The following is a 12,753-nucleotide window of genomic DNA, read 5'->3' as shown; positions in this document are numbered from 1 at the left end:
AATTTAATAAGTTGCTAGTTTACAGCTCTAAGGCCGAGAAAATGTCCCAATTAAAGCAAGTCTATAGAAATGTCCAATCTAAGGCATCCTGGGAAAGATACCTCAGTTCAAGAATGCCAATAAAGTTCAGAGTTTCTCTCTCAAGTGGAAGGGCACGTGGAGAACACAGAGTTTCTCTCTTGGCTGGAAAGGCACATGGTGAACATGGCCAGGGTTCGTTTCTCATCTGTAAGGGTGCATGGTGAACACGGCGTCATCTGCTAGCTTCTTCTCTTGGCTTCCTGTTTCATGAAACTCCCCGGGAGGCGTTTTTCTTCTTCATCTCCAAAGTGCTGGCTGATGGACTCATTGCTTTATGGTGCTGCAGCATTCTCTGCTCTTTCCAAATCTCTTTCATTCTACAAAATATTTCCTCTTTTATAGGACTCCAGAAACTTATCAAGACCCACCCAAGTGGGTGGAGACATGCCATCACCTAATCCATCTTATCAACCACTCTTTTTTTTTTTTTTTTTACATGGGCAGGCACCGGGAATCAAACCTGGGTCCTCTGGCATGGCAGGCAAGCATTCTTGCCTGCTGAGCCACTGTGGCCCGCCCTTTTTTTTTTTTTTTAATTTTTAAGAAAAAATTACAGGAAACACAAATATTCTTAATATGTGATCATTCCATTCTACATATATAATCAGTAATTTACAATATCACATAGTTGCATATTCATCATCATGATCATTTCTTAGAACATTTGCATTAATTCAGAAAAAGAAATAAAAAGACAACAGAAAAATGAAAAAAAAACATACACACCATACCCCTCACTCCTCCCCTTCACCGATCACCAGCACTTCAAACTAAATTTATTTTAACATTTATTCCCCCTATTATTTATTTTTATTCCATATGTTCTACTCATCTGCTGACAAGGTAGATAAAAGGAGCATTAGCACAAGGTTTTCACAATCACACAGGACTCCTGAACTTTTGTCACTGCAAAGTCGATTCTATATGTGCTGTTTGAAACTGCTATTTATCCAGAAAAGCCATGTTCTTCTAATTAAATCTTGTGGGTGCAGACCTATTGATTGGGCAGGACCTTTTGATTAGGTTCTTCCATGGAGATTGTGACCTACCCAATTGTTGGGACCACTTGATTAGGTTGTTTTCATGGAGATATGACCCACCCATTTAGCTTACTGGAGACCTTTAAGAGGAAAAAATTTTGGAGAAAGCTCAGACACAGATGCTTGGTGATGCAGACAGAAATGTCCTGAGAGATGCTAAGCAAGGACCCGCAGGAAAGTGAAGGAGCCAGAACCTAGAGAGAGCCAAGGATAGCTAAGAGATGAAATCCAGAGTTTGCCCTCGAAAGCTAAGAGGGGACCCACAAATGCTTAGAGAAAGCCAATGGAATCAGAAGCTGAAGGCAGTGGACCAGGAACAAGGACCAGTAGATGCTAGTCATGTGCCTTCCTCACTGATGGAGGTGTTCCAGATGCCTGTAGCCTTTCCTGAGCAGGTAACCTCTTCTTGGTGCCTGAATTTGGGCATTTTCATAGCCTTAGAATTGTAACTTGTACCTTAGTAAATTCCCTTTATAAAAGACAGTCCATTTGTGGCATATTGCATCCTGGAATTATTAGCAAGCCGAAACACACAGGTTAATGCAACGTCTGTCATATCTGCAACCTGGACCACGGAACTTTGAATCTTTGCATAGGGAGAGGTTGCCCTGCTGCTATGGCTTTCTGAAGGAGAAGGAGTTACGTGAAGCCCTGTCTCAAGTGCAAGCATGCTGGATCCAAAACCTGAGCTCTTTTTAATATATGGTTCAACTGGCAAGAACTGTGAGGCCTGTTATAGGAAAGGACACGTCTAATTCCAAGGGTATAGAAGGTATCTATCCTGTTGTTTCAGGTTGGATTTCTTCATTGGAAACTTGACTGGCATTTGATTCTTTCCTCAGTAGCCTGCTGCGAAACAGACATGGTGTCTCAAGGTGAACAATGTTCACTGCTGAGCTGTGGTGTATTATGACTTCTTTCACTATGCAGCTTTTTTTGTATCTTTAGAATTAATTTTTTGGTTTGTTTTCTTAGTTTTCTATGTGTGTCTCACTAATTGATTGAGCTTTCTGTCGGTTGTGGTATGTCATGGAGCAGTGTGTATTCAGTTGGCAACTCAAACCCTGTAGTATTGAGAAATTGAGGTGCTTATTTCCTTGATAATTTCCTCTTTTCAATTGTCTTTATTCTCTCTTTCTGGAATTCCTGTTATATTTATGCAGAGCCTCCTAGACTGGCCCTTTGTCTTATTTTTTATTTTCCATCTCTCTCTTTTAATTTGAGTTATTTTGTTCTCTCTCTCTTTTTGTGGTACCTGTTCTCTCTTCACGAATGCAGTCTTGTTACTGTTACATATTTGTTTTTGCTTTCTTCTTGTTGTCAGTCTTTTGTGCCTTCCAAGTTGCTTTTTTCTATTTTTAAATTTTACCTTGTTTTCATTTTCTGAATATTTCCTTAAATGTCCCTTGATGCTTGGGTACTTATTCACACATGAAAACTTCTGTTTGAGAGCCCTCTGCACATGGCATGCTGACTGGGTGATCTGGCTAAGCCGTCAGGAGGAGCCCCTGAGCATGGAGCCTTTTCCCCTGGGGCTGGTCATATTCCCCAGCTGGACCTTCCACTTTTGTATTTGTAGGGCGTAAGGGAGCTGATTTCAGGAGAAAAGCTGGGGGGAGGGTAGGGCACAGCATTAACCAGTAAGCTTGCTTCATTCTGTTTGTAGCACAATTTCATCAGTCTCAGCTGAGCCTGTTTTCCCTCCCCAGTGAATATATCTTTAGTTGTATGCCACCGTGCAGTAGGAGCTGTCACCTTACTTAAGAGGGAGGGGCCTTGGAGGTCTTGTTAATTCTTGAGCACTTTCTTAGGCAATCTTATTTCAGCTGCCTTTCTGCCCATACCTGGTTCCAGAGATACCTGGTTCCACTAAGTGTCTGACCTTTTTGAGAATTCTACAGTATAACTTTATTTTTTGGTTTACCAGACAGTTGGCTTTGAGTTTACCATTTTCAGGTCCACAGGTCAGTTTCCACTCCCTATCCAGAGTTACAATATTTTATTGCCATTGCTGCCTCTATTCTCACCGTCTTTGTGGGCTTATGGCCTTAACCCTTTTAAATTCTTAGATAGATTTGGGATTTCTGAAGGATTGGGGGGGCAATTATACCCAGGAATAATCTTCTATAATCTTTCATAAAAAAACTGCAGAAAAGTTCAGTTTTATAAACATGGATTTTTGGAGATACTCTGCTCAAAGCCAATTACTGTCTTTTTGGGTGGGTGGGGGAGCGCTCACAAAAGCACTTTTTATCTGAGGCAAGAAGTTTAGCTGAAAGGAATATAATTCCAAGCAGTCCAAACCCAACTATTAGTGCCACTATTTTGACATTATACGCATTTTCTCCTTGGTCAGAAGGGGGTATTCAACTTGGATTTCCTAGTTGGGCAGAAAAAAAAAAGGGCAAAGAAAACTGGAAGAGAGTTCTAACCCACAGATACTGCTCCTCCTACCCCACCATCCAGCTGTGTTGTCATCAGGTTGCTAATGCACAGCTGAGGAATTCCGGTCACCCAACACTTGCAAGAAAAAAAGGAGGCAGGAAAACAGGAGAGCAGGTCACTTGGAGAAGAGCCAGCATTCACAGCTTCAGAACTTAAAAGTGAAGGGGATATCCTTGTGGGAGGAAGTGCTAAGCATGGCACAGACCCTCCAGTTCCTGTTGCAACTGAGTAAGGTAGTCATATCCACACTATTTAGTTCAAAGTCAAAGACCTGAAAGTTCTCAGCGATCTTTTCAGGTGTCACAGACTTGGGGGCCACCACCAATTCCTCTGCATGGGGAACTGATCAGCACTGGCCTGTGGTTTTGTCATGCTCAGTTGCAATTGCTTTGATCCTGCGATCTTTCAATAAGGAAGGGTCCTCAGACTTGGCCAGGGCCTGTCAGAGAGCCAAGGGGCCTATAGGCTGTCACCACAATGCCTTTGGACTGACAGTACTGCAATAGCTTCCCCTGAGTTAGGTACGGGTGGCACTCAATCTGGTTAACCGCAGGCTTATATTTTAAGCCAGGTTTATTTAAAGTCCTGTCAATTTGGAGATGGTTGAAGTTAGATACTCCAGTAGCTTTGACCAGTCCTTTATCCATCAGCTCTTCCATGATGCCCACATGTCCACAAAATCGGTGTCACTGGAAATTGTGTTGTCTGCCTCCTCCAAAGGAAAAAGCTCCTTCCCAGTCTGAAAGCCTGTAGGCCAGTGAATAAGGTAGAGGTCCAGGTAGTCCAGCTTGAGGTCACTAAGTATCTTTTGGTAGGCTTCTTTCACCAGGCTTTTCTCATGGTGTGTGCACCAAAGCTTGCTGCTGCTGCTGGTGAGGTCCTTGAGCTTCACTGCCTGCTCCTTGAGCTTCTCCTGGATGGTGACCCCCACCTCACTCTCATTCTGGTACTCTGGATGCACTTAGTGTGGTTTTACCCAACATCAATGGCTACCTTCACAGCCTCCTGTCACTTTGCCTGAAGGGGCCTTCCAGGTGCCCAGCCCCAGGGTCATGGCGCTGTTGCAGAGCACAGTGTGGTTAACCATGCCTACTAGACTTTGTTGACCCCAACCCAGAACTGCCAAAGCCAATTACTTTTTTTTTTTTAACTTTTTTTTAGTATACTATAACATAGACAAGGCAAAGAAATAAAAAAGCAATAGTTTTCAAAGCACTCTTCAACAAGTGGTTACAGGACAGATCCCAGAGTTATTCAAGGGCTATCATATACTCCTCTCTATTTTTCCTTCTGCCTGCTCCAGGTGTAGGAAACTAGAGGGCTTAAATATTGTTTTGTCATCACAATCGACTTTTTTCCTTCTTTTTTTTGTGAAAAATAGCATATACAAAAAAGCTATAAATTTCAAAGTGCAACACCACAATTAGTTGTAGAACATATTTCAGAGTTTGACATGGGTTACAATTTCACAATTTTAGGTTTTTACTTATAGGTACTCTGAAATACTGGAGACTAAAAGAGATATCAGTTTAATGATTCAGCATTCATATTCATTTGTTAAATCCTATCCTCTCTGAATACCATCACTTTTGATCTTTCCATCCCTCTCTTTAGGGGTGTTTTGGGGTATGGCAATTCTAAATTTTTTATCTTGGAAGGGTCTGTAACTAATATTAGGTAGGGAGATGTAACTATCTGATGTTCTGGAGAGGCTGGGCTAGGTTTCAGGACTTATCTGGATCAGGGATCCATTTGGAGATCGTAGGTTTCTGGAAAGTTACTCTAGTGCATGGAATCCTTGTGGAATCTTATAAATTGCCCTAGGTGTTCTTTAGGATTGACTGGAATTGTCCTGGTTGGGGGTTGGCAGTTTATGATAGGTAGCAAGGTCTAACTGAAACTTGCGTAAGAACAACCTCCAGAGTAGCCTCTTGACTCTATTTGAACTCTCTCTGCCACTGATACTATATTAATTACACTTCTTTTCTCCCTTTTGATCAGGATGGAATTGTTGATCCCAAGGTGTCAGGTCTGGATTCACCCCTGGGAGTCATCTCCCACGTCACCAGAGACATTCACCCCTGGATGCCATGTCCCACATAGTGGGGAAGGCAATGATTTCACTTGCAGAGTTGGGCCACATCTGAGCAATAAAAGAGGTCCTCCAGAAATAACTCTTAGTCATGCCTATAGGTAGCCTAAGCTTCTCCACTATCTACATAAGCTTCACAAGAGTAAGCCTCATGATTGAGGGCATAGTGTATTGACTTGGGTGTCCCTAAAGTTTGACACAGTATCAGGGGATTCCCTGATGGTAAGGTTTAATAGTTCTATAGTCTTTTTCCCCTCCCTCAGGGGACTTTGCCAATACTTCTTGATTATCTGCTTAGTATATTCTAGGCTGTTTCCAGGCATTAAAATTATCTATACAGGAGTAAAGGACCTCTTTCTTATTCTGTGCTCCCTATGTTTCAGTTGTTCAAATGAGTACATAGATAGGTTGAATTAGATTATGCACTACAGAAAATTTCAGTTCCAGATCAAATAAGCCTTTCTTCCATTGGTCTCAATGAATATGTGTGGTTCTAAAATACAGGCACTGTCTTCCTTACCCTATATTCTGAATTACTTTAACCACAACCTGTTCGGCTTCATTCTTATCTCTAAATATCACGTTATATATATAAAACAGCCTCTCAAAACCCAGAGATAATAATCACCACTCCGGACTTAATGAATCTGCTCTAAAAGCTTATAATCTAGGCCCCTGTTATAAGCATTTTCTAAAGGTAACCATACCATTGTGGTTCTTTTGTTTCTGGCTTATTTTGTCTCAGCAAATGTCCCCCATATTCATTCATATCATTGCATGCCTCAAGACTTTGTTCCTTTTTTGAAGCCGCACAACCTTTGTTCATAAGTATACAACATTGTTCACCAGTCTACTTCCCTGTCAGTGCATCCTTCAGCCACCTGCATTCATCGGGCATCGTGTATAGGGCCCAAAGTCCACAGTCCGTCAACATTCTCAATTTCAGATAATTTTATTCTTCCCAAAAGAAAGAAAACCAGTAAACACACCCTTGCCAAAAAGGAAATCTAAAACTCCTGATAACTCTTGTCCCTCACCCCATTATTTATCTCTGCTGTTGCTGTGGTAGTGCTAATGGTTTCCTTTTGGACACAGCTCATAGCATGCAATAGCAGTTTTCCCCCTGTACCCTGGACTTAAAAACTCTTTATACAAGAATCATATATAGAAGTAATTCTTGTAAGAACTAATTCATATTTCTAGTGTGTATCAGTGGGACATGTAGGTCTATACAACCCCTTTCAAGCTTGTTCATCCTCAATATGGTAATATTACTTATATATCCATTAGAGAATCACCTTCACTCCTATGTGTTCCCTTACATTGGCGTACAACCTCATTAGCTAATGGTTCACCCATCTCTAGTTTCTGTGTATCTCTAAGTCCCCTATATTCTGTATTATAAACCTCTGATTGTACCTTTATGCTGGTCATAAACGTGGAATTATACAGTATCTATCCTTTTGTGTCTGACTAATTTTGCTCAGCATTATGTCCTCAAGGCTCATCCATGTTGTCATGTGCTTCAGAACGTCATTTTGTCTTACTGGTGCATAACAGTCCATCATATGTGTATACCACATTTTGTTGATCCACTTGTCTGTTGATAGAAATTTGGCTTGTTTCCATCTTTTGGCAATTGTGAATAATGCTGCTATGAACATAGGTGTGCAAATGTCTGTGTCGTTGCTTTCAGCTCTTCTGGGTATATACCAAATAGTGTTATTGCTGGGTCATAGGGCACCTCAATATTTAGTTTCCTAAGGAACCACCAAACAGTCTTCCATAGTGGTGCACCATTATACATTCCCACCAGCAGTGTGTAAATATCTCAATTTCTCCACATCCTCTCCAACATTTATAGTTTCCTTTTTTATTTAATAGCAGCCATTCTTTTTTTTTTTTACTTTTTTATTAATTTAAAAAATATTACAGGAAGAAACACAAACATTCCCAATATGTGATCATTCCATTCTACATATATAATCAGTAATTCACAATATCATCACATAGCTGCAGATTCATCATCCTGATCATTTCTTAGAACATTTGCATCAATTCAGAAAAAGAAACAAAAGGACAACAGAAAAATAAAACGAAAACAAACAAAAAAAAACATATACACCATACCCCGTACTCCTCCCTTTCATTGATCACTAGCATTTCAAACTAAATTTATTTTAACATTTGTTCCCCCTGTTATTTATTTTTATTCCATATGTTCTACTCATCTGTTGACAAGGTAGATAAAAGGAGCATAAGATACAAGGTTTTCACAATCACACAGTCACATTGTGAAAGCTACACCATTATACAGTCATCATCAAGAAACATGGCTACTGGAATACAGCTCTACATTTTCAGGCAGTTCCCTCCAACCTCTCCATTACATCTTGGTTAACAAGGTGATATCTACTTAATGCGTAAGAATAACCTCCAGGATAACCTCTCAACTCTGTTTGGAATCTCTCAGCCATTGACACTTTGTCTCATTTCACTCTTCCCCCTTTTGGTCTAGAAGGTTTTCTCAATCCCTTAATGCTGGGTCTCAGCTCATTCTAGAGTTTTTCTCAATCCCTTGATGCTGGGATTTCTGTCCCACGTTGCCAGGAAGATCCACACCCCTGGGAGTCATGTCCCACGTAGATAGAGGGAGGGTGGTGAGTTTGCCGGCTGTGTTGGCTGGAGAGAGAGACCACATCTGAGCAACAAAAGAGAGAACCTCTTGGGGGTGACTCTTAGGCCTAATTTTAAGTAGGCTTGACCTATCCTTTGTGGGGTTAAGTTTCATATGAACAAACCCCAAGACTGGGGGCTCAGCCTATAGCTTTGGTTGTCCACACTGTTTGTGAGAATATCAAGAATTCAGCTTGGGGAGGTTGAATTTTTCTCTGTTCTCACCATTCCCCAAAGGGGACTTTGCAAATACTTTTCCACTCACTGATCAGATCACTCTGGGATTCATCGGGGCATCACTCTGGACAAACCAACAAAATCTCATGTTCTACCCAAGGTTCCATGTACTTATGTTGTTCAACCAAGCTATCTACATAAGTTATATTAGGAAATGCACTAGTCAAAATATAAATTTTGTACCAAATAAACATTTTTTGCTTCAGTCTCACACACAAGTTGAAATTTTAAAATATTAATTACCTTCTATTTTCAGCACCTTGCAGTAATGACATTCCTTTGTTCTTCCTCATACAAAAACATTTTTTAAATCTGTACATTTAGTCACTGTCATTGTACACTCTAGGCAATCCTAGATTATACCATCTCAATCTTTGTCATCTATCTTTCTTTCTGATTTCATTTGTGCCCCCTGCCCTCCTCCCTCTGTCATTCTCACATTCAGCTTCATTCATTGTTTTAACATAATTGTATTACAGTTAGGTAGCATTGTGCTGTCCATTTCTGAGGTTTTACATTCAGTCCTGTTGCACAATCTGTATCCCTTCAGCTCCAATTACCCATTATCTTACCCTATTTCTATCTCCTGATGGTCTCTGTTACCAACGTAATATTCCAAGTTTAGTCACTAATGTCAGTTCATATCAGTGAGACCATACAGTATTTGTCCTTTTGTTTGGCTAATCTTACTCAGCATAATGTCCTTAAGGTCCATCCATGTTGTTACATACTTTATAACTGTATTCTGTCTTACAGCTGCATAATATTCCATCGTATGTATATACCACAGTTTGTTTAGCCACCTGTCTGTTGATAGACATTTTGGCTGTTTCCAACTCTTGGTAATTATAAATAATGCTGAATAGCAGCCATTCTTATAGGTGTGAGGTGGTATCTCATTGTAGTTTTGATCTGCATTTCCCTTATAGCCAATGAAAATGAACATCTCTTCATGTGCTTTTGAGCCGTCTGCATTTGCTTTTCAGGAAAATGCCTATTCATATCTTTAACCCATTTTATAATTGGGTTGTTTGTTCTTTTGTTGTTGAGTTGTATGATTTCTTTGTATATACAGGAAATCCAACCTTTGTACAATATATGATTTCCAAATATTTTCTTCCCACCTTTTTGACAAAGTCGTTTAGAAGTACAGAGGCATTTGATTTTGAGGAGTTCCCATTTATCTATTTTGTCTTTTGTTGCTTGTGCTATGGGTGTAAAGTTTAGGAAGCTACCTCCTATTACTGGTCTTGAAGATGTTTCTCTACATTTTCTTCTAGAAGGTTTATGGTGCTAGTTCTTAGGTGTTTGATCCACTTTGAGTTAATTTTTGTATCATATTTAAGATAGTGGTCCTCTTTCATTATCTTGGCTATTCATATCCAATTCTTCCATGCCCAATTATTGAAAAGACTATTTTGTCCCAGTTCAGATGATTTGGGGGCCTTGTTAAAAATCAGTTGACCATAGATTTGGCAGCGTATTTCTACACTCTCAAATCTATTCCATTGGTCAGTGCTTCTATCTTTATGCCAGTACCATGCTATTTTGACCACTGTGGTTTTATAATAGGATTTAAAGTTAAGGAGTGTTAATTCTCCCATCTTCGCTCTTTTTTAGAATGCTTTTAGCTATTCGGGGTCTCTTTCCCTTCCAGATGAATTTAGTATTAACTTTTCCAAATATTCAAAGTAGGTTGTTGCAATTTTGATTGTACTATGTTGAATCCATAGATCACTTTGGGGAGAATTGACATCTTAACTGTATTTAGCCTTCCTGTCCATGAGCAAGCAATGCCTTTCCTCCTATTTAGATCTCCTTTGATTTCTTTTAGCAGTGTTATATAGTTTTAAGTCCTTTACATCCCTAGTTAAGTTCATTCCTAAATATTTGATTCTTTTAGTTGCTATTTTGAATGGAATATTTCCCTTAACTGGCTCCTCAGGTAGGTCATTGCTTGTGTATAGAAATGTTACTGATTTTTGCACATTAATTTTATATCCCACCACCTTGCTAAATTTATTAGCTGAAGTAATTTTGCTGTAGATTTCTCAGGATCTTCATAATATCATATCATCTGCAAAAAAATGAGAGTTTTACATCTTTCTTTCTAATTTGGATGCCTTTTATTTCTTTGTCCTGCCTGATTGCTCTAGGTAGAACTTCTAGCACATGTTGAATAACAGTGGTGACAGTGGACATCCATGTCTTGTACCTGATCTTAGGGAGAAAGTTTTCAGTCTGTCTCTGTTGAATATGATGCTGGCTATAAGTTTTTCATATATTCCCTTTATCATATTGAGGTAGTTACCTTTGATTCCTATCTTTTGGAGTGTTTTTGTCAGAAAAGGATGCCGAATTTTGTGGAATGCTTTTTCAGCATCAATCAAGATGATCATGTGATTTTTCCCTTTCGATTTGTTAATGTGCTGTATTACATTGATCGATTTTTTTTGTGTTGAAGCAGCCTTGCATTCCTGGTATAAAAAAGAATTCTTTTAATGTACTATTTGATTCAATTTGCTAATATTTTACTGAGAATTTTTGCATCTACATCCATTAGGGAGATTGGCCTGTAGTTTCCCTTTCTTATAGCATCTTTACCTGGTTTTTGGTATTAAAATTATATTGGCGCCATAAAATGAGTTAGGTAGAGTTCCTTTTTCCTCATTTTCTTTGGAAACGTTTGAGCAGGATTGGTGTTAGTTCTTTTTGGAATGTTTGGCGGAATTCCCTTGTGAAGCCATCTGGCCCTGGGCTTTTCTTTGCGGGAAGATTTTTGATGATTGATTGAATCTCTTTACTTGTGATTGGTTTGTTGAGATCTTCTGTTTCTTTCTGAGTCAGTGTAGCTTGTTTGTGCTTCCCCAGGAATTTGTCCATTTCATCTAAGTTGTCTAGTTTGTTGGCATATAGTTGTTCATAGTATCCTCTTATGATTTATTTCTTCAGGGTCTGTGTTAATGCACCCCTTCTCATTTCTGATTATGTTTATTTGCATCCTCTCTCTTTTCTTTGTCAGTCTTGCTAGTAGCTCATCAAACTTTATTGATTTTCTCAAGCAATCAACTTTTGGTTTTAATTGATTCTTTCTGTTCTCCCATTCATTTATCTCTGCTTTAATCTTTATTTCTCTTCCCCTGTTTGCTTTGGGGTTAGTTTGCTGTTCTTTCTCAAATTCTTCCAGGTATGCTGTTAAGTCCTCAATTTGCTGTTAAGTCCTCAATTTTTGCTCTTTCTTATTTTTTAATATAGGCATTTTGGGTAATAAATTTCCCTCTCAGCACAGCCTTTGCCGCATGCCATAAGTTCTGATAAGTTGTATTCTCATTTCCATTCATCTCCAGATAGCTAGCGATTTCTCTAACAATTTCTTCTTTAAGAGGTGTTATTTAATCTCCATATATTTGTTAATGTTCTCATTCTTGGTGGTTATTGAGATCCAGCTTCATCCCATTCTGATCAGAGTAAGTGCTTAGAATAACTTCAGTGTTTTTAAATTTAGCAAGACCTGCTTTGTGCCCCAGCATATAACCTATCCTGGAGAATGTTGCATGAGCATTACAGAAGAATGTATAACCTTGTGCTTTGGGTTGCAAAGACAACCAAACCTATGTTTGTTAGGTTTAATTCTTAAGTATCAGGTTATTTAACTTCTCTATTTCCTTGTTGATCTTCTGTCTGGTTGCTCTATGTGTAGAGGAGGGTGGTGTATTGAAGTCTCCTACTATTATTGTTGAAACTTCTGTCACTCCCTCCAGTTTTGCCAATGTCTGTCTCACTGTCTTATGTGTTTTGGAGCTCCTTGATTGGGAGCATAAACATTTATGATTGTTATATCATCTTGGTGAATTGACCCTTTAATTAGTATATAGTGTCCTTCTTTGCCTCTTATGATATGTTTACATTTAAAGTCTATTTTGTCTGATATTAGTATAGCTACTCCTGCTTTCTTTTGGTTACAACTTGTGTGGAAAATCTTTTCCCATCCTTTACTTTCAGTCTGTTTGTATCCTTGTTTCTAAGATGAGTCTCTTGAAGGTAGCATTTAGCTGGATTTCATTCTGCCAATCTGTATCTTTTAATTGGTAAATTTAGCCCATTGACATTCAAAATTATTAGTGAAAAGGTGTTTCTTGATTCCACCATCTTATCTTTTTTATATTGTTTGTCAGATCCATA

The 12,753-nt window shown here is 39.1% G+C and overlaps 2 protein-coding genes and 1 pseudogene across 8 annotated transcripts in view; 1 reads left to right on the top strand and 2 right to left on the bottom strand.

Moving 5' to 3' along the window:
* The window catches only part of GNB4 (G protein subunit beta 4), a 129,557-nt gene that overhangs the window by 111,289 nt on the left and 5,515 nt on the right, over positions 1-12,753 (top strand). The window lies entirely within an intron of this gene.
* On the bottom strand, positions 3,084-4,739 carry LOC143684276 (aldo-keto reductase family 1 member B1 pseudogene; annotated as a pseudogene).
* The window catches only part of MFN1 (mitofusin 1), a 50,847-nt gene continuing 45,691 nt past the window's right edge, over positions 7,598-12,753 (bottom strand). Inside the window, exon 19 of the mRNA XM_077161122.1 lies at positions 7,598-8,340. The gene's annotated coding sequence lies outside the window, so the exon portion shown is untranslated. The remainder of the gene's footprint in view (positions 8,341-12,753) is intronic.

The sequence above is a fragment of the Tamandua tetradactyla genome, chromosome 5 (assembly GCF_023851605.1).
Source record: "Tamandua tetradactyla isolate mTamTet1 chromosome 5, mTamTet1.pri, whole genome shotgun sequence".
NCBI classification, from domain to species: Eukaryota; Metazoa; Chordata; class Mammalia; order Pilosa; family Myrmecophagidae; genus Tamandua; species Tamandua tetradactyla.
The sequence above is the reverse complement of the archived record's forward strand: the minus strand, read 5'-3'. Positions and strand labels throughout refer to the sequence as shown.